This window comes from Protopterus annectens, chromosome 11.part0 (assembly GCF_019279795.1).
Source record: "Protopterus annectens isolate FY-2018-M chromosome 11.part0, PAN1.0, whole genome shotgun sequence".
Taxonomy (NCBI): Eukaryota; Metazoa; Chordata; order Ceratodontiformes; family Protopteridae; genus Protopterus; species Protopterus annectens.
The window spans coordinates 479,233,201-479,254,684 of record NC_056745.1 but is presented as its reverse complement, the minus strand read 5'-3'; the positions used below and the strand labels follow the sequence as shown (position 1 = coordinate 479,254,684).

Below are 21,484 nucleotides of genomic sequence, written 5' to 3'. Positions count from 1 at the left end.
TGCTCTAATTGTGACTTTTATTATTGTACAATCTAAGTTGATCTTGTGCTGCATTTTGCAATGGTGTTGTAATGACTTGTTTTTAATTAGAACTTGCTTGCATTGTTTCCTTTTTTTCTGTTTTCGTCTCGGTGTTTGGTATTCTTTGTCTAGGCAAGAACAAGACAACAGTCCTGTACTGCAGTAAATGTATAATTCACTGTGATTTGCAGCTGAGTGGTGGTCAGAGTTTAGCTGTGATCCCCTTGCTGCACCATGTTAAATTCATTGTAACACTTTATCCTGTCAAGAGTAATGTACATTAGAAATAACTGTAAAGATTATTCATTGGTACAATGGTAAGCATTCTGGATCAATGCACTTGGTTTGCCTCTTTAGTTCCTGGTTGGGGTAACTTCTTTCAGAAGTTTTATTTCTTCCTTGTGTTCACATGGCTTTTCATTGGGTGCTCTGGTTTCCGTCTGCATCCTTAAGACATCCCTTGCCCATAAGTGAATTAATAAGACTCAGAATTGCCCATAAGTGAGAATCTGCTTTGTGTCTTGTGGTAGATTGGTGCCCCGTAGGATGGGCTCTAGCTCTCTCGCCACCTTGATTCAGTTAAACATTTTTAGAGAATGAACATATGAAAAATACTTACTAGAACCGTACTGTATTGACTGTAATATGCTATGCTGGTAAAATGTCACAAAATCAACAAAAAACATTGGTATGTGCCCTTATCCTGATATTTTCAGTCTGCTAGTGCAGCAGTGGGCAAAACCAGAACATACATACTTGTAAGCATTCAGTTTTTTGATGGCTCTTTCTGCCTGCCCTGAAGCAATACATATATTTATATATATAATCTATATCTATATAGATATAGATATATAGATATCTGTCTATATCCAAGCTATATATAGGTTCATAGGTTCATACTAGGCTATCTGCCCTGGGGCAATTATAAGCCTAGTCCGATTCTGTATGGCTTACGCCACCCCTTGATTTGAGTATACTGTGCCCTTTTTAAGGTTTAGTTTACTGTGCCTCTGTCTAATAGTGACACGGGAGTAATCCCTGGGACAAACCTACGATCCCCCATCCACCTATTGGGATTCTTCTTGAAGAGATTCAGTGAGGTGCTCTGCCTCACATGAACTGGAATTCTATTCCAGAGCGAAGGGAGCCTCTGGGTTATGAACCTGTCCTTCCAGCAAGTTCTAATTATTTCTGTGCTGATGTTCAAGTCCCTCGAGCGTGTGGCTCTAAGGGATTTAGATTTACTGAGGTGGAGCATGTCCATTAATTCTGGATTTGACATAGCTTTGTATGTCAGGCATAGATCGCCTCGAAGTAGGCGGTATGCAACTGAGTAGAGCTGGAGTTTTTTAACCGAGCAGCATATGGCATCTGTTTGAGACCCTTGATCCTCTTGGTGAGATACTTTTGGGGTCTTTCTAATTGCTGCAGGTGTCGGGTAAGGTACATCCCAAAAGGGGCATTGTATTCTATGATGGGCCTGATGAGGGATGAATAAAGGGGCACGATTACCTCTCTTGATCTAGATGTGAAACCCTTCATGATGAGGTGGGCTATGTAGAAGGTCTTTCTAACCACTTTGGCAATGTGGTTTTCAAAGGAGAGATTGCTATCAACTTGGGTCCCCAGGTCCCTAATAACTTTCTCTGTACTTAATGGCTTACCGCCTATGTGGTAATTTGTGGGCACATTGTTTTTGCCAAAGGGTATGACTATACATTTTTTGGCATTTAGCTTTAAACCATGGCGCTGGCACCAGTTATTTGTCTCTGTGAGACCTTTTTGAAGGATGTTTGTGTCAGCTGGAGAGTTGATTATGGCACCCAGTTTGCAGTCATCTGGGAACTTGGTGAGCCATAGTCCTCCCACGTTTGCCTGTACCTCGGAAAAGTATATACCGAACAAGAGTGGTCCCAGGACAGAACCCTGTGGGACGCCACTTGTGACCGGTTTCGAGTCTGACATGGCTCCAGCAACTCTCACTCTGTTGGTTCTGTCTTTGAGACAGTTTGCGACCCATCTTGTGACATAGGGGTTTATATTTAAGCTGGATAGCTTATCTATGAAGCCCGAGTGGGGTATTGTGTCAAATGCCTTTGCAAGGTCCAGATAGGCTGTGTGGACTACCTTCCCTTCATCTATGGCTTTGGTGACTGTTTCGAAGAAGTCAACCAGGTTCAAAAGGCAGGATCTGCCCTTGACAAAGCCGAACTGGGTAGGATCTAGTGTCTGTAGGTCCCCAATGTCTTTGTTTATGAGCTCCATGATGATTCTCTCCATAGTCTTGCAGACTAAGCTAGTCAGGCTTATGGGGCAATAGTTTCCAGGGTCTGTAGAGGCTCCACCTTTGTGGAGTGGGACCACTGTTGCTGTACGCCATTCTGTGGGCACATATCCTGTAGTGAGGCTGAGATTGTATAGCTGTTTTATTTGAGGGATTAGTTCCTCTTGGAGTTCATGTAGGACGCAACCTTGGACGCCACCTGGTCCCATGGAAGCAGTGTTTTTTGCTTTGGAGAGGGCAGCCTTCACCTGAGCATCAGAGATGTTTGGGAGGCAGCCCTCTGCCGGGATAGATATTTGCTCTTTTGGGGGGGAAGGGGTGGAGAAGTTTGCACTGAACCTGTCTGCCAGGATATTGGCGATGTCTGTGGGTTCAGTGTATTTTTTGTCATTTAGAATCAACTCAGAACAAGTCTGGGAGTTGCATCCCAGGTTTCTAACATAACTGAAAAAAGCCTTATGATTGTCTTTGGTGTCCTGTGCAATTTTTCTCTCGAAGCTGGCCTTGGAGGATTTTATGAGGGATCGTAAATTTTTGCTAGTATTGATCAGAGATGCCTTCCCTATTAGGGATTTTGCTCTATCATGTAGTAGCTTCCTCCTTCTGTTGTACAGTTTATTTATGGCAGGGGTCCACCAGACTGGACGCCTGCCTTTGGATGATTGGGTCTTGGTTTTGTTTGGGATAGCATGATCCATGCATTCCTGGAGATGTCCGTAGAATGCATTTATATAGGATTCTGCAGTTTGGGCTGTAGTTTCCACTGGCCCTGGGGCCTTGAAGGATTCCACTTCGGTTTTGAGAAGTGAGAAGTTCACTTTTGAGAAGTTTTTCCCTGTGGTTTTCTGGGCTGGGGGTGGGGTCGGGATGTGGACATCCAGTGAAACTAATTTATGGTCTGATCTTACCAATGAGGGATATACTTCTGGTGTGGAGCATAGAGTCCCCATGTTGGTAATGATCAGGTCTAGTATGTTGTCCCCTCTTGTGGGAGTGGTGACTAGTTGTTCCATAGCATTTGAGTTTATAATTTCCAGGAACCTTTGGGCTAAGGTGCTGGGGCTTGAGTAGTGCTCCCAGTCAATGTTTGGGTAGTTGAAGTCGCCCAATGTAATGGTGTTCAGAGAGATCTTCATGTTCTCCAATGTTTTCAGGAAAGCCGAGTGGGATTCCTGACTTTGAGAGGATGGTCTGTAGGATGCTATAAACTGAAAAGCAGTCTTGCCCACTGTTAGTTGCACATGGATGGTCTCCGATGCCGTGCAATGCCACTTACCTGGAGGTGTGGATATCCTAGATAAATATGGAAACTCCCCTCCTTTTGTGGTTCGGTCCGGGTTTTGGGGCCGAAAAGCATGATATGAGGTATAGCCTAGTAGTGCTGGGGTGCTCTCTGGAGCCTTGAACCAGGTTTCTGTCACTGCACAGATATCGATGTTCTCCATACTGAGGAGAGCTTCGAGTGCGTGCATCTTGAGGTTAAGACTTCTGGCGTTTAGCAGCATTACCCTTAGTTTCTTGTTCCTTGTGCTGTCTATGGGGGTGGGTTTGACTTTTGAGCCTTGCCTAAAAAAGGCACTATGGGGGTGGCAAGAGCCTTTGCCAATATCCGAAAGCCCAGCCGTCCCTAGCGAAACAACGTGGCTTGTCGCGCATGTCATCCCAGACTGACAGACACTGGATCCCCTTTGAATGACACCAAAATGTTAGCCAGTTGTTAAAATCGATCATTTTGTCTTTGTACTGTGGCATCATTCTAGGTGAGGGTAAGATGCTGCTCAAGGTCAGGGTCATACCAGCCTGGGCTACATGATCAGAGAGCTCCTCTATGTCTCTTTTCATGTAGTCCAGGGAGGTACGTCTCAGGTCATTCACACCAGCATGTACAATGACTGAGTCATATTTGTATTTGCTTTGGAGTGACCTGAGTGCTTGCGTTATGTGGCGGATCCTAGCACCCGACAGGCAGCTCACCATGACCTTCTCTTTATTCAGCCTGGTGAGTGGGACGTCATTGTGTCTGACAATAGAGTCACCTATTACAAGAGTATCAGGTGTGTTATTCAGCCTTAAGGGCTGTGGCTGCTTGGCACACTGACTTTGTGGGTTATGTGTTGTGTGTGTTTTGTTTTGAGGTAGCGTTTGCTTGGATGTCTGCTTTGGGGATCTCTGTTGCTTAGGTAGATTTTTATTTAGAGCCTCTGAGTATGTTTTTGTGTATTTATGTGTTTGGTTCGCTGATGTGGTGGGACTATGTGATACTGGAATTGTGTTGTGTGAGGTTACCTTCTCCTCCTGACTGGTTATACCAGTTTTGAGATGAGAGAGCTCAGCCTCCAGTTTGGCTAAATAGTTGCTTCTCTCACATATATTTGAACCTGTTTGGAGGAGGAGAGGGTTGTCCGTGTACATGAGACAGTTGTAACATTGCTTCAAAATTCCCAGATTCACCAGCTGGACTGGAGAGGAAACCATTGACTGACCTTTGGACATGCTAGAGTAATATAGGGAAACTGAATTTAAAACGGACCTATAGAGGACAGGGTAATCGTAGAGAGTATAAGAGTAAGTAGTGCTTATGGTTTAATAGTGCTAACTTGTAGGATTACTTAATTGGACCAGTGAAGGACCTTAGAATGAGAATATGGTGTTTAAATTGAGAGATAGAGCAGTTCTAAGGGAAAAGGTGAAGAGCAGACTTTCTGGAGCCAGGAATAATTTAAACCCAATTAGGCGGCGCTGCCCGCTGTTGCGCTATGCACAAAAACGTGCAAAACCGTGCAAAAGAGGGTTTTAAGAGAGGAAGATGAAGGAGTTTTGGAATTGACCCAAAATGGCCAATAAAACTACAGTTTCAAGTCAGTAACCACTCCCACAGGGGCAGGCAGGCTGCTCAATGTTTTTCACTGCCACTGATCAACAGAGAGACTTCCCTTTAGCCCAAGCAAAAAATGACCTCACAGAAACTTACAAACAGTTCAAGAACAGCAAGCCTGTAACTGATTAAAAGCAAGATTTTTTTTTTTTTCAGAGATAGCAGAGGTTCACAAGTATCAACAAGTTATAACAGTGCAGTAAATGACCCCACACAAGAGTGCTAGGCCAAAGACAGATAAAATGCAAGTTGTGAGAAGAAAATTATTTTACAAATAAGTGCAAACAGGAAATTCAGTAAACAGCTCTAGGTTGTGCTCTAAATACAGTTACTAATGCAGAAATCAAGTTTAACAAGCCAGAAAATGCTCAAAATAGGTGGCTATGCAGAAAAACTTAGCAAATAAACAGAGGAAAAATACTTAAAATCTCAAAAGTGGCTCCTTTCTTCTCTCAGCGTTTTCTCCTCTTGGTGGGTGCTTCACCAACAGCCAACAAGCCTGAAAATACACCAATTATATGTGTCTGTATATATGTGTGTGTGTGTGTGTGTGTGTGTATAATATATATATATATATATATATATATATATATATATATGTATACACACACACACACACACACACACACGTATGTAGTCATAAAACTCAAGACTTGAAGCTGCTAAAAGCTTAAAAGTAATGATTGATTTACCATTTGACATTCACCTTTATTACAGTAATTCAATTTTTGATGCTTAGCACTGCAATTTCATGTATTTTTTGTTTAATTAAAAATGCTAATTGAATGACCTTCCAGTGTTGTTCAGTACATTATAACCAGCAATTGATGGTAGATGTGGAGAAGCAAAACCAAGAACTCAAAAGGCCTACACGGCATGGCAGTTTTTCCAAAAATGGCAGCCAGTAAACCACCCATAAGATGAATGTTTTTTACTAGAAAATATATGAAAGTTAAGTGCTTTCATCAGGTAAACAATGGACTTCAGAACTAAACCTGGAAATTACGTTACTTTGTTTGTTATCTAGTTCATATACCTGTTAGATTCATGCTGTGAAAGAGAGATAAACCAAAGAGTAAACTGATAACATTTTTTAACATCTAATAAAGAAGCTACCATTGCAAGTAGCACCCATTGTACTAAATGAAAAGTAAATTAAGAAAATTATAATTTTCTTAGTTTAAATTTTATTTAGTAGAAAGGGTGATGGGCATCTTTGTGCACTCTCACGTGCAATTTTGAAATGAGATTTTTAGTGAGGTCTAATATTGTTTGTATAACTATAAATGATTAATCTTATTTGAAATGCTAGCCCTTCCCTTACTGTTTCTCTTCATTTTTTTTGGCCTTTCTGTTCCTGTCCCCTCTGTTTTGTTCATCCAAGCCTAATTCTTTTTTTCACTCCCTCGTCGCAACATTTTGCTTGTATTGCCTCTACTTCTAATAGTTCATTAGCTAATATTCTTTCTTGTCATTTTTACTCTTCTTCTTTTGTCTGTTCTAATGAGGAGTCCTTTCTCATCCCTTTTACTCAAATCAGCCCTTTGTGTTGCCCTCCCATCGTGAAAATGCATGTGGTTAAAATATACATTTTTACTTTGGAGAAGAGCTTATTCAACCTCAACATCCTTAAATAGCATGACAACTGCTTATTTAAACTCCCGCATGCTGTGTTACGTGTTTTTTAGTCGTTGAACTCTGGTGCTGCATGCTCCACCCCTCAATGCTGGCTGTCTTCATGTTGGGTCTGCGTGCCATTCCAGTTGCGTACATGTTCTAGTGCTTTTAATTTCAAATGTCATTGTTAAACTACTTAAGTTTACATCGGGGAAATTACTTGTTTAACTTGGATACCCCTAGGTAACCCCACAGCTGCCTTATTTAAAGCTTATTCAATCCATGTTCCCTAGATTTGCAGCCATTGAGCTCCATCTCTGGTCTGTGCTTTGGCTCTGCCCCTCAGTGCCAGCTGTCTGCTTGTGGAGTATGGTGCATGTGTTATGACACTTTAAAAATTATTCATAAGAAAAAGGGCCTGCTCCCTTTAAATGTCATGTAAAACATTTCAGTGTTAACTGCATCTCCATATTCATGCCTCTGGGTTGAAATTACTCACAGTGCTCTCAGTGTCTTTCAGTTGTTTTCACCATTTGTAATTAACTCCTCCATTCCAAATATAAGGCCTGTGTTACTGTACTGCATTCTAGTTCTTCTATAGTTTGTGTAAAGCTTCTAGTTACTTTGTCCCCAGAAATGCTGTTTCTCATCACTCACATTTAACGGTCTGTTTTTCAACCCTGAATGCTAGCACAGTTTTCATCTTTACCCTTACTTTGTGTCATTCTGTAAGTCTGTTGCCCATTTTTGGGCGGTAATTTATTCTTTCCTTTTTAGGAATATTTTTCCAGTCTTTCTGCCTCCTCAGTTGGCACATTCATCAGTATCCTCACTCCTCCTCTCTCTGTAGGCTCCCTCTCTCAATTTCTCAGCATGTTGTTTGGCTTCCCTGTGTCTCTAGGCCATTTTCTGTTTGAACACTTGGAATAGTTTTATGGGCTGCCTCTCCTTTGGATTGACTTGCTCCCCCATAGCAATTTTCCAAAAAATGACTGCCATTTCCTGTACATTCTCTTGTGCATTAACAGTTTTATATTTCTCACGTTCTACTACTACCAAATCTGGGTCAAGGTAAGTCTTTAGTCTATGAAGAAAAAACCTTTTCAAGACAGCCAAATACATCAGCTTAAAAGACACATTAAGCAGTCTGTAGAATTTGAAATAAAGTATAAATCTACTACTCTTCGACCAGCTTCCCCTGAAGAAGTCATGATCTACACAGCTGGCTCTCCTGTTGACAAGGTCTTCACTTTCCGCTAGAGGAGGTTTAGCAGTTCTTTAGTTTATAGTTTTGAGCCTTAATCACTATGAGACAGGGAAACTGATGTGGAGGTCTTACAGCTGTCTAGACCCTGTGAGCTCTGTCTATAATTGTCCTTTTTTGCAAGACCTGAACACTTAGTCAGCTGCCCAGTAATAAGGATTCGGCAATCTCTCCTTTCTTCTCCCTCAGAAACTTTGGTTATCCTGAGATTCTTCCATCTCTGTCTCTCTCTCTCTCTTTTCCATCCCCTAGATTTTCTTCTCTAATTCTTGTTTTGCAGTATGGAGTTCAGTCAATCTCGCATATACAGTGGTCAGCCTCAGTAAGAAGCTGAGATCCCTCATAAAATCCTCCAAAGCTAGTTATGAAAACAAAATCGCCACTGATTCTAAAGACAACCACAAAGCATTCTATAGCTATGTCAAGAATCTCAATGGCAACACTCAGATCTGCACTGAGTTACAGCACAATGGCACTCAATGTACAGAACCAACTGATATTGCCAACATCCTGGCAGATAGGTTCAGTGCTAACTTTACCCCTCTCTCATCCCCTAAAGAGCCCATCTCTATACCGGAGGAATGCAAAGTACCTGTAATCACGGCTTCACAGGTAAAAAACACACTCTCCAAAGCCAAGAACACAGCATCCATGGGACCTGACAACTTCCCAGGCTGCATTCTACATGAACTACAGAACGAACTGGCACCCCACCTAAGTACCTTGTTCAATCATAGCCTCACCTCAGGCTTTTTGCCCACTGAATGGCGCACAGCAACGGTTATCCCACTGCACAAAGGGGGAGCCACGACGGACCCCGGGAACTACCGCCCCATTATCCTGACGAGCCTGGTCTGCAAGGCTATGGAGCATATCATCATGGAACTTATAAACAATGACATTGGTAATCTCCAAACTCTGGACCCTACCCAGTTCGGGTTTGTAAAAGGCAGATCATGTCTCCTAAACCTGTTAGACTTCTTTGAAGTGGTCACCAAAGCTGTAGATGAGGGTAAGGTGGTACACACAGCCTATCTAGATCTCGCCAAGGCTTTCGACACCATCCCCCCATTCTGGAATTATAGACAAACTCAATAAACTAGGTATAAATCCTTATGTCACAAGATGGGTTGCCAGCTGTCTCACTGACCAAACCCACACTGTGAAAGTAGCAGACTCTGAATCCAACTTCAGACCAGTGACAAGTGGAGTACCACAGGGTTCAGTCCTAGGTCCTCTCCTGTTTGGTATCTACTTCTCTGAAGTACAGGCTAACACAGAAGGTCTTTGGCTAACAAAGTTCGCAGATGACTGCAAAACTAGGAGCCATAATCAAATCTCCTAATGATGTGGACATCCTACAAAAGGGCCTCACTGAGTCACATGCCTGGTGTCAAAGCCATGGCCTCAAGCTCAATGGCAAAAAGTGCATGTCATCCCTTTTGGTAAAAACTCTGTACCCATGAACTACCACATAGGCAGTAGTCTACTTAACACTGAAAGTGCAATAATGGACCTTGGGACACAGGTGGACAGTAGTCTCTCCTTTGATAATCACATCGCCGCAGTAGTCAGGAAATCCTTCTACGTGGCACACCTCATCACAAAAGGTTTCTCATCCAGGAAAAAAGAGGTCATTGTTCCCCTCTACTTATCACTCATTAGACCCATTATAGAGTACAATGCCCCTTTTGGTATGTACCTCACAAGACATCTACAACAACTGGAAAGGCCACAAAAATACCTCACAAAGAGGATTACCGGCGTCAAACAGATGCCCTATGCAGACTGTCTCAAAAACCTCCAGCTTTACTCTGTCGCATATCGCCTACTCAGAGGCAATCTCTGCCTAACATACAAAGCTATGTCAAACCCAGAGCTGTTGGACATGCTCCACGTAATGAAATCCCAATCCCTCCGAGCTACACGCTCTAGGGACCTCAACCTTGTCACCACAATAAGCAGAACATGCTGGAGGGATAGATTCCTATCTCAGAGACTTCCCATACTCTGGAACAAACTACCTATCTATATCAAACAAAGCTCCTAATTAGCACTCTTCAAGAAAAATCTGGATGATTGGATGGGAGATAGGAAATTCACCCCGGGGATCACTTTTGTGGCTCTGCTTGACAGGGGCACAGGAAAATAATTTTCTTGGGTGGCAAAAGTCAGGGTACCATTTGGCTAGGCTTATGTAGGCCCTAGGACCAATAGCCTAGTACCTACGAACCTCCTCCTGACCTGTTTTTCAGCACTGTGATGCCATCCTTGTGGTTAGTTAGGTTCATTTCCACCTCCTCAGTCTTCTTAGATAAGTTTTTTTGTTACATAATTCATTAAGGAGTCCTCTATTTTCACTACTTCAATGTAAAGTTTATAGTGACAGCCATTTTACAATGCCTCGCTGTAGCTTCTTATGTACCATTTGCTGATTCCTCCCTGAACATCCAAGTTTTTCTTTTAGGTACAGCTGAGATAATTCCAATCTCCCTTTAACAATTTTAATTAACTTTATTGGGAGAGCACATTTCACATGACCTACTAACATGGCACTATACTGGAAGTCAAAACTACAATGCATCTTAGTCAAGAATAGATTGATAGTAAGGAGGCGGATAATAAATTGCATTGGCTGGATATATACATCACCGTATCAGGTCTTTGTGCTGGGGGCTTTTCAGTTAGAGTGACAGAAGCTGGCATGCTTTCTACTTGCACATATCACCATCTGTTGTTCCCATAATACTTATCAATGCCAGAGAATTTAACAGAATGTCAGTATTTTTGCCTCTCATTTTTGGATTGTTCGTCTCTAAAATGTATGGTTTTCAAGCTCATCGTTTAGGATTGAAGTCACTAAATAATGACAGACTTCTGAGATTCAAACTTCATAATTTTCTGAAAATGTATGCTTATGTAAAACCTGTTACTGTAACAATTTTTGAAGTTTATAAGAGCAATATTTAAAATTTGTCCATAAATTTTGGCTTTTATCCACCCCTCACATTTTTTGACATTGTTCAGATTGCTTGTACTAAGAGGTATGATGATCATCATTAGATTATTACTGCAGTAGCCTTAGCTGTATGGGTCATATTCTGTAATTTTGAAATGTCTTTTGGAAATTCAGAATGCTTTTCAAGTATAACCACAAAAGACCAGTTGTCTGTTTCTGCATCTGATTAAAGTATTTTAAGATACTCGAGTTTCACCAAGAGGATTCCATGTGAGTTTTTTTTTTTTTTTTTTTTTAAATCTCCACTATCGACCATTTGATCATGATACATCACAGTTAATGTGCCCTGTAAACATTGCTAACACATTCAATAGTTTCTTCACAGAAACTATACAATCCCTGGCCACACAATTCAAACAAACAACCAGCCCACTCCACTACCCATGCCAGCAGAATACTACAACTACATCAGATCATCTATTTACCTTCGATCCAGTACCCATATCCTTTATAACATCTCTTCTTAAAAAACTAAAACCCACTAAGCTAGCAGCTGACCTTCTCCCAGCTGAGTTTCTGCAAAAAGCAGCTGAGGCCATTTCCTATCCCGTCAGGTCTCTATAATCATAAACCGTACCTTGTCAGAAGCCTTCATCCCCTCCATATGGAAAATGTCCTACATTATTCCTCTCCATAAAGGTGGTAGCTCACTAGAGCTAACCAACTACAGACCTATAGCTATACTCTCACCCCTGGCCAAAATTATGGAAAAGTGTGTCCACAAACAACTGATGGAACACCTCACCAAAAATAAAATTCTAGCTAACTCCCAATATGGCTTCAGGCCAAATCACAGTACCACATCAGCCCTACTATCCTTTTCTAATACCATCAATAACTTCAGAAACCATAATAAACTATCATCTGCTCTTTTCTTAGACCTCTCCAAGGCCTTTGATATGGTGAACCACATTCAACTCATCCATACATCAAAAAAACTATCACTCAGCAATTCCACACTGAAATGGTTCCAATCCTACCTGTCCAATAGGCAACAGGCTGTTCTATGGCAGGACAAATTATCTACATGCCTACCTGTTACACTTGGAGTTCCCCAAGGATCTATTCTTGGCCCTCTTCTCTTCACCATCTTTGTTAATGACCTGCCCACAATCACCCCCCATGCCACATGCATTCAATATGCAGATGATTCGACTATCATCAGCACTGCCTCCAACCTGGCAGACCTCACTGCTTCAACCCAAGACACCTTCAACCTAATAGAAAAATGGTTCTCAAGTCGACAACTAGTTCTCAACCCCAACAAAACAAAACTACTTACTTTCTCACCCACTAACAAGACTCTTCCCCACCTTCTCTATTACATCCTCCAATGGAATCACTATATCACCAGAAGCTCACACAAAGCTATTAGGTGTTACCATTGATAACTCCCTTAAATTTGACACCCATTTCAATCTTACCATCAAAACCGTCAATAAAAAGCTTGGCTCTCTCTATAAAGTAAAACACTTTCTCACTCCTCACGCTAAAATTACAATTGCCAGCACACACCTACTATCAACTCTTTTCTATGCCTCCCCTCTTTACAAACCTAAACAAGACAACCCTTAACAAACTTGCTTCTTGTTACAATCACATAGCTAGATTTGCCACAAATTCCACCTTTAGAACGCACCACTGCACTAACTTGAAGCAACTAGGGTGGTTAGAGTTTTCCAGCCAACTCCATTTCAACCAACTCAAAACGGCTCACCAGATACTGTATCACCCAGAGAAAACACCAGCTCTGAAAGACATCATTCACCCCTATATTAACCTGCAATCTTTACGCTCCTCCAATAAGATCTTAGCTCAAACTACCAAAGCCAATAATTCTGCTGGGGATTCTCTATTCTCAAACTTTGTAGGTAAAATGTGGAACTCCCTACCGACCATGCTCACCTCAGAACCCTCACTCCTACAATTCAAAAAAAGCTTAAACCCCATCTCAATACTCTCTGGCAATGTCCCTGTTCCAAACCTGATTAACCACTATCATTTACCCTTCTCTTACCTCACTATCCTTAACCGCTTTTAACAAGGCGCGACTTTGTAACTGACCTATGTTTTTTTTTATATGCTGCTGTTGTTTTTTTTTTCCCAAGATGTGATGCATCTTTATATTGTATTTAGAACTCAACTATCTTCCTTTTTTTGCATTAACAATGTTCATATGTCTGTTATGTACTTGGAGCTTTTCTCCCCGGGCCTCCGCTGAAAATGGACATGTATCCAGTCGGACTCTCCCGGTTAACAAATGTAAAATAAATAAATAAAATAAAATGTAGTAAACATGCATACTGTATTCAGCAAAAGCTGCAACATTTAAAACCAGAGATCAGATGTTAATCTTCTTCCCATTCATCACTGATGGGTTCGGTTCCAATCCCTTGGAACTGTGTCAGCCTAATACCAAGCTCGCATGCACCAAAAGCTATTGAGCTAAGCTGCTACCCACAATGTCCTTCTCCTTGTTACCTCAGATTTCGTTTTCTGCGTAGCCATATAGCAGCATTTCACCGGGATCTCAAGCTAAGTGTTATACTTTATTGATAATTATGTATTTTTGAATTTTTTTTCTAAAATCTCAGTCTTTTACCCTTATTTTATTTAACTAGCTGTACCCATTGGGTATTTCTTATACCATCATTGATACACCCTCTCCTTACCTTTGTGGTATCGCTTGATACCATCATTGGTATCTTCTTCAGTTTCTTCTTCCTTCTTTCTTTTTAGGTACTAGTAATGTGTGTATTTTGTGTGTGTATGGAAATGTCCGACAAAAAAGGGACATCGGGATTTAAATATTGCACCTCTTGCAATGGTTAACTCTCTAACAGTGATTCGCACGATGACTGTGTTTATTGTCTGGGGGTTTCTCACCTCTCTGTTAAACCTGCTTGCCAGATTTGTCCAAGTTTTAGTCGGTGGACGCTGAACGAAAGGAAAAACAAATTGGTTTTGAAAGGCCTTTTAGTTTCTCCTTTCCCAGGGGCCATTTCTGTGTCAGAGGTCTGAACCCCTCCAATGAAGGACAAGAAACGTCCCCATTCGGATCCCTCTTCACTGGCTGGTGATAAGGGCAAGTCTCACAAACGTAAGGCCCACGACTCTTCATCAGAGCATAGAATTGCTTCACTGATTACGACTACTGCTTCTGTTCTGAGCTCTGCTCCAATTGCCACATTGACCGAAGTCATAGACATTACAGAATTTTCAGCGTCGGTGACACCTTCGGCACCGACCCTACCTTCCATGTCAGCTATGGCTCCGATCTTACCTTCGACAACAGCTACGGCACTGACTTTGCCCTTTACCGCACTGAAAGCTGTTTCGACCCACGCAATTCCTTTAGAACCGATAACCTCGACTCCGAGTGCCTCCTCAGCACTGAGTCCTTTTTCTTATCCCCGATTCCTTTACTGCCTGTCTCCAAATTAGAGACTACGGTGCTACTAGCTCAAACACCACGGACCCGATACTCCCCTTCACTGGATCCATTCCTAGGTCAGACATACAGCTCCTTTCTGGATTGACCCGACTCCCCTTCAGGAGTGTCCACGAGGTCCACCAGGAGTCTTTCCGAGTTTGATGTGGTGCATATGTTGAATCAGCTGTTGACAGCCAGAGGGATAACAAATGTTCCTAAGACCCACCCCCTTTGGGTTTGGGTCTATCGCTCCCAGGACTCCGACGTATACTCCTCCTTCTGATCCGTCAGTTCCGAGGCCCATTGCTCTGACGTCCTTTGTGGAAACTCGTTCCTCGGCACTGACAGTGACTCTCACTGAGGCTTCGAGGCCACCCCTTTGGGTTTTGGTTCCATCAGAACTATCCCTTCCTCAGACTCATGGTTGGGGGGCGGATTCCTCGGTCCTGAGCACGGTTCTGAGTGTTTTATCTGTTCTGTCCACGTTTCCATGGATAACGTCTGCCCCGATCTTGCTTGAGGCTCCATCCCCGGGAGTGGGGTGTGACCCTGGTTCTGAGGTTGTCCTACTCTGTTCCTGGCTCCCATTCCTCTTCAGGTGGGTCTGCTTTCTGGGTGATGGAGAGGGTGCTTGCTTCAGGAAGCACTTCTCTGACGTCGGAACTTCACCCTGGTCCCTCTGAGCTACAGCTACCATGGACCACCTCCCCAGGACACCGAGAGTAGACGCCTCAGGAAACCCCAGTTCAGGGTACCCATCCTTCCGATTCTTCCTCAGACATCCCCACTGAGGAACCTCCTCGGAAGAAGGCGTGTAAGAGGAAACACATTAACTCTTCTGAAGAGTCTTTGACAGAGGATACAGAGTACAATGATGGGGAGGGGTCCCCACGGTCACCCTGTGACTATCTCCTCCTTAGACATCCTGGAAGTATTGAAACAGAGAGGTGGCTTGAAGCCCTCTAACCCTTCCTCGGAGTCCATCTTCCTGCGGGCCTTTCGCTCTCGGCCTTCTACCTCTTGGGTGACCACACCTGCCGATGAATTAGTCCAGCTCGTTGTGCAGCGTGCTTGGCAGAACCCTGACTCTATTGAGGCCATTCCCTGGAGACCAGATAAGATTCCCCCTCCCCCCGAAGGAGCACCCCTACTGGTCCAGAGGTTTGCCAGTTGACACTATGGTGGTGACGGCCACTAAAAAGGATCTAGTGGAAGAAAGTCCTACGGTTCACCCCACCCAACAGAGAGTCCCGGGCTGCGGACAGACTGGGGAAGCAGGTTTTTGCTTCAGCGACTTTTGCTGTCAGGTCCCTGATCTACTTGGTACATTCCAAGAGACTCCAAAGAGATTTGATTACCGAACTTTCTGCAGCCCTTGTGGGTCAAGTTTCTGACCTTGCACGAGACAAGGTTGCCTCTCAACTTGCCAGCCTTGAGTCTATCTCCTGCTCTCCCACACAACCGAAGAGGCGGCTAAAGCTACGGGTGCAGGCATAGTCATGAGGCGTCATGCCTGGATGCACATTTGTGACCTTGCGGCGTCCTTCAAGTCCTCCTTTTTGAACACTCCTATTTGAGCCATCTTCCTTATTTGGTTCTAAAGGACACACTGGCCAGGTGCGAGCAGGAGGGAAAGACTTTGTCTGAGGCTAGCCTTCGTTTTTCCAAGCCCCAACGTTCTTTTTCCAAGAACCAGAGGAGTGAGAAAATATGGCACAAGAAATCTCAAGGTCCTTTCCGTAACACACGTGGCGAGGATTCCCCTAGAGGCAGAGGGGGTTCCACTAATGGAAGATGCCCCTTTAGGGGCAGAGGGGGTCCCCGAAACCAAGACAACCCTCCTGAAGCGTTGCCCGATTACTTTCCAATAGAAGCAGTCAGGGCTCATTTTTGTCTGCACCAAACTGCCTGGCGCTCTATTACAAAAGATCGATGGGTGCAGTGAATAATCTCCAGAGGCTATTACATCCCTCTAACCTCCCGTCCAAAACCTACAAAGAACCTTCCCGATGTTCCACCCAATCAAAGTGAAGAAGTGGCTTCAGAGATAAGAAAGCTGTGTCAAAAAAAGAGTCATCCAACAAGTCCCTCCAGACCAATGCGGATCCGGTTTTTACTCAAGATTCTTTTTGGTGTCAAAAAAGACCAGGGACTGAAGACCCATGCTGGATCTCAGCCATTTAAGCAAATCAGTGGTTCAAACCAAATTCCGCATGGTCACTATTCAATCCATTCTCCCTTTTTTTACAGGAAGATATTTGGATGTGCTCGATAGACCTCCGGGATGCGTATTACAACATCAAAATGGACAAACGCTCCAGGAGTCTCTTTCACTTCTGGCTAGGAGCTGATCATTACCAGTTCCGAGCCCTGCCATTCGGTCTCTCGACGGCCCCCAGAGTGTTCAGGAAATGTCTAGCAGTGGTGACAGCTCATCTGAGACTTCATGGATTCCAGGTGTTCCATATTTAGATGATTGGCTCCTTTTTGCCCCCACCAAGCATCTCCATTTACACACGCTCCCTAGCGGAGTTCCTAGGCATCATCGTACATTAGGAGAAATCCAGCTTACAGCCTACCCAACAGCTGGAACTTATAGGGGCTGTTTTCAGTATTTGAACATGCCTGGTTTCCCTACCGGCTCACTGGCTTCAGAGGTAAAGATTGCAAGTACAGGTGATACTCTGTCAAAGAAAGGTGTCAGCAAGGGAAGTTCTTCAGGCTCTGGGGTCCATGGCTGCAGCTATTCTGTTGGTTCCTCTGGCAAGATTACACATGGGACTGTTACAATGACTCCTATTGTCCCAATGGTTGGCAAATCTTCACCCCCCCCCCAAACTCACAGATCCTCATAACCAACTCTTGCAAGCAAGATCTCCTCTGGTGGATGAGGCCAGACGCAGAACTTTGTTGTCGCCCTTTTCAGACTCCTCAACCCAATGCCACTGTGACCACGGACACTTCCCTGATAGGGTGGGTTGCTATTTTCAGGGAAAGCAGTCCAGGGCACGTGATTGAGCTTAGAGGCCAACCTGTATATCAATGCTCTGGAGTTAAGAGCGGTGCTTTTGGGGTTGCAGGCATTACATCCACTCCTTCCCTCGGGAACGATTGCGATTCAGTCAGACAATATGTCAGTAGTCTGGTACATAAACAAAGAGGAACCAAATCCTACCCCCTGTTTCGGGAGGCCATGAGAATTTGGCACTGGGCGATAGCTTCCGACCGCTTTCTTATAGCAACTCATATCCCAGGGAGTTTCAACATGATTGCGGACAGGCTGAGCAGATGCATTCTTCTTCTACACGAGTGGACTCTCAATCCAAAAGTGATGGCAGAATTTTTCATCTGATGGGGCTAGCCTTGCTGCGATTTCTTCGCCTCCCCTTCGAACAACAAATGCAGCAGCTTTTTTGCCCTTTTTCCCTCAGAGGGGAAGTCCCCGAGAGATGCTCTGACTCACGATTGGCCCACATGTCTCCTCTATGTTTATCCTCCAATTCCCTTGATACCCCTATTTTTAAAGAAAGCAATTCGGTTGAGATGCAAGGTGTGATCCTCATTGCCCCATTCCGGCCTCATCAAGTGTGGTTCCTCTTCCTCTGGCCTCACCTGTTATAACCTGAATGGATCCTGGGCACTCATCCATACTTAATTTCTCACCCCCAAGGATTGACTCTCCCAAATATGTCCACACTCAAGCTGACAGCTTGGTTTCTACACTTCCGTTAGTCGCCAGGCACGAAACCCTTTCCTCACCTGTTCATGATATAATTCTGACCTCCCATAAGCCATCCGCCAGAAAACTTTACAGAGATAAATGGAAAAGGTTTGCTCTTTGGTCTAAAGAACGGATGCTAGATCCCTTCTTGGCTCCCGTCTGTGTTATACTTCAATACCTTTCTAAGTTTTTTGAGAATGGAGCATCAGCTTTTACCATACGAGTCCATTTAGCAACTATTTCCAATTTTCATAACAGATTAGAGGGCACTCCAATTATCTCCACCCACCTGTGCAAGACCTTTCTGAAATGAGTCTTTCATAGCGGACCTCCAATCAGGCATTTGTTAGAGGTATGGAATCTCTCCCTAGTACTGCAGTCTCTTTCTTTATCCCCTTTTGAGCCTGCTGCAAAATGTGATCTCAAATTCCTGTCATGGAAATCTCTATTTTTAGTGGCTGTCGTGTCAGCTAGATGGATATCAGAATTACAAGCCTTATGCATCAAGACACCATACTTAATATTTCATAAAAACAGAGTATCGTTACGTACTAATCCATCTTGTCTCCCCAAAGTGATTTCTGATTTCTCTGTAAACCAATCCATTGAACTCCCAGTGTTTTCCCCAAACTATTCCAATAAAGGAGAATACTGTCTACACTCATTGGACGTACATAGGCCACTACGTTTTTACTTAGACAGGACTAAATCTATCCGCAAGTCAGATCAGTTTTTCATATCCTTCTCTGGTCCAAAAATGGGATATGCTGTATCAAAAGTCATTTTATCAAAATGGCTCAGAGATTGTATTGTTTTTTCATATTCACGTACAAATGAGTCTAAACCTCACAGTATCAAAGCACATTCAACTAGAGCTATAGCAACTTCTGTTGCTTTTCACTCCAGAGCTTCTGTGGATGACATTTGCGCAGCAGCCATTTAGGCTAAACCTCACACTTTCTTCAAACAATATAAATTGGATGTGATCTCCAGGAGAAGAGCGGCCTTCGGCTCAATGGTGCTCAGGAATGTTCTTCCATAAGGGCCACCCAGGTTTCTCAGGTAGCTTGAGATTCTGTCCCATCAGTGATGAATGGGAAGAAGATTAACATCATCAGATAAAGAAGTTATGTCTTACCATAATGTTCCATCTGTGTTGTTGATCATCTTCCATTCATCACATCCCACCCTCCGTCCCCCTCCAAAGGCTCCTGGTGGCTCTCATGGGTCCTTGTGGTGTTCTCAGGGTTTTTTGCGCAGAAATGATCTCTGCCTTACTTCTGTATGTATTATGCAAACTTGATCTGAGGTAACAGGGAGAAGGGCATTGTGGATAGCAGCTTATCTCGAGAGTTTTTGGTGTACGTGAGCTTGGTATTAGGCCGACATGGTTCCGGGGGGATCGGAACCGACCCCATCAGTGATGAATGGAAGAAGATCAACAACACAAATGGAACGTTATGGTAAGGCATAACTTCTTTTTTTCGTACACCAGTAGTAATACACCTCATGTAAGAAAAAAAATACATATGCAGATATTCATCATTCTCACTGGTTCAGTTGCCTTTTGGTCCTGCTCAGGATATAACAACTGAACAGCTTCACAAAGCTCTGGCTCCCTCCCACATCCTCACTGTGCTGATTGGGCAGCACATTGGTGGGAATTCAGCAGTCAGAGTGAATAAATCTTCAGTGTTTTCTTAACACCTTAAGAGGAAGCATTTATAGCACAGCAATTGGACTTCAAGTTTCTTTTCTCTGTTATTTTAACAGCATGTTCTTGGCTTCAGAAGTTCTTTTGTGTGTTTTTTTCAGCTGCAGTTTCTTCTCCCTGATCTCGCCCGGAAGGTCAGTCACCAAGTGATGCTCTTCTGCTTGCTTGACCTGCAAGTCTCTTAATGTGCCTATTCCCTGACTCTATTAATAATCAAGTTTTTTCAGAAGGCAGTCCATTGCAGAGTGACTCTGATCCTCCTTTCCCTATACTGGCTGTGACTAGTTTTGCTCCCCTTTCTTTGGACTCGCTTGCTTCATTCACACTGGGTAATGGATGTTGTCCCAGGTCTGATCTCTCATCCTTTGGGGCTACCTCACCCGAATCTTCACTCCCTCAAACTAACTTTCATGATTCCTTTAATTCCAATGATGTCCAGAGATCCCAAGCTTTCCGAGAGGGTTGTTCAAATTCTTTCTTCCTCCCGGAAACCTTCCACTAAGAAGGTGTATACAAGTAAATGGAAGAGGTTTTCCATATGGGCCTCTTCCAAGGTTTGGATCCCTTTTCCACACCTTTGAATGCTGTTCTTGATTACCTGGCTAACGTTTTTCACTCTGGTTTCAGTTAGTTATTCTATTAAGTTTCAGTTAGCCATCCTCTCCATCTTTCCCTGTTAGCATGGATAATACCCCACTGGTGGCTCTTAAGCTGTCCAAGCCCTTTTTTAGAGGTACCTCTGTAATATAACCTTCCATCTGATGTAAATCTTTTTTCATTCCTTACTGTTTGGACTTCGGTTCTGTCCTCGGAACCAACACAGCCGTTACCAAGCTCGCTCCAGCCAAAAACTGTCATCTAAGACCTACCCATAATGCCCCTCTCATAGTCTCTCCAGATCTCGTTTGCCGCATTCCTTGTCAGACATGCCAAGCCTTCTCTCAAGCTAAGTGTAGTGTTTTTTGTGATTTATCTATATAATTACCGTCCTCTAGTCAGTTTTCCCTTAAAATTATCTCTTCGACTTTAAATTTATATGCTTTCTTACTGAAATCTACCCTCTACCTTCAGTAGTTCTTCTCATACCATCGTTGGTACTGTCCCTCTCCTCTACCTTTGGTGTAGGCCCTTTCCCTACCACTTTGTGATATTTCTTAGTACCATTGTTGGTACTCCTCTTTTTCTGTTTCAAAAAAAAAAAAAAAACTCCTCTTCTATAAACTTGCTGTTGTTTTTTGGGTTGTTAAATTGTAGTTTAGGACTGTAGTGTTTGTGTAGTTTCCACGATGTCTGTTGAAGTAAAACTGGGATTTAAACAGTGTGATAAGTGCAGGCGTAAGATGCCCAACTCAGACTGTCACACCCGGTGTGTTTATTGTTTGGGCGTTGACCACATCAATGTATCTTGTGATATTTGTTCCAGCTTTAGCAACTGTACGTTGGCTGAATGTAAGAACAAGCTTATCCAGAAGGGTATGCTGAAAACATCCTTCTCGGAGGCTCTTTCTTGGATGGAGGTCTCACCACCTCCTAAGC

At 43.3% G+C, this 21,484-nt stretch overlaps 1 protein-coding gene across 1 annotated transcript in view; it reads left to right on the top strand.

The window, feature by feature from the left end:
• The window catches only part of OSBPL8 (oxysterol binding protein like 8), a 3,324,100-nt gene that overhangs the window by 647,672 nt on the left and 2,654,944 nt on the right, over positions 1–21,484 (top strand). The window lies entirely within an intron of this gene.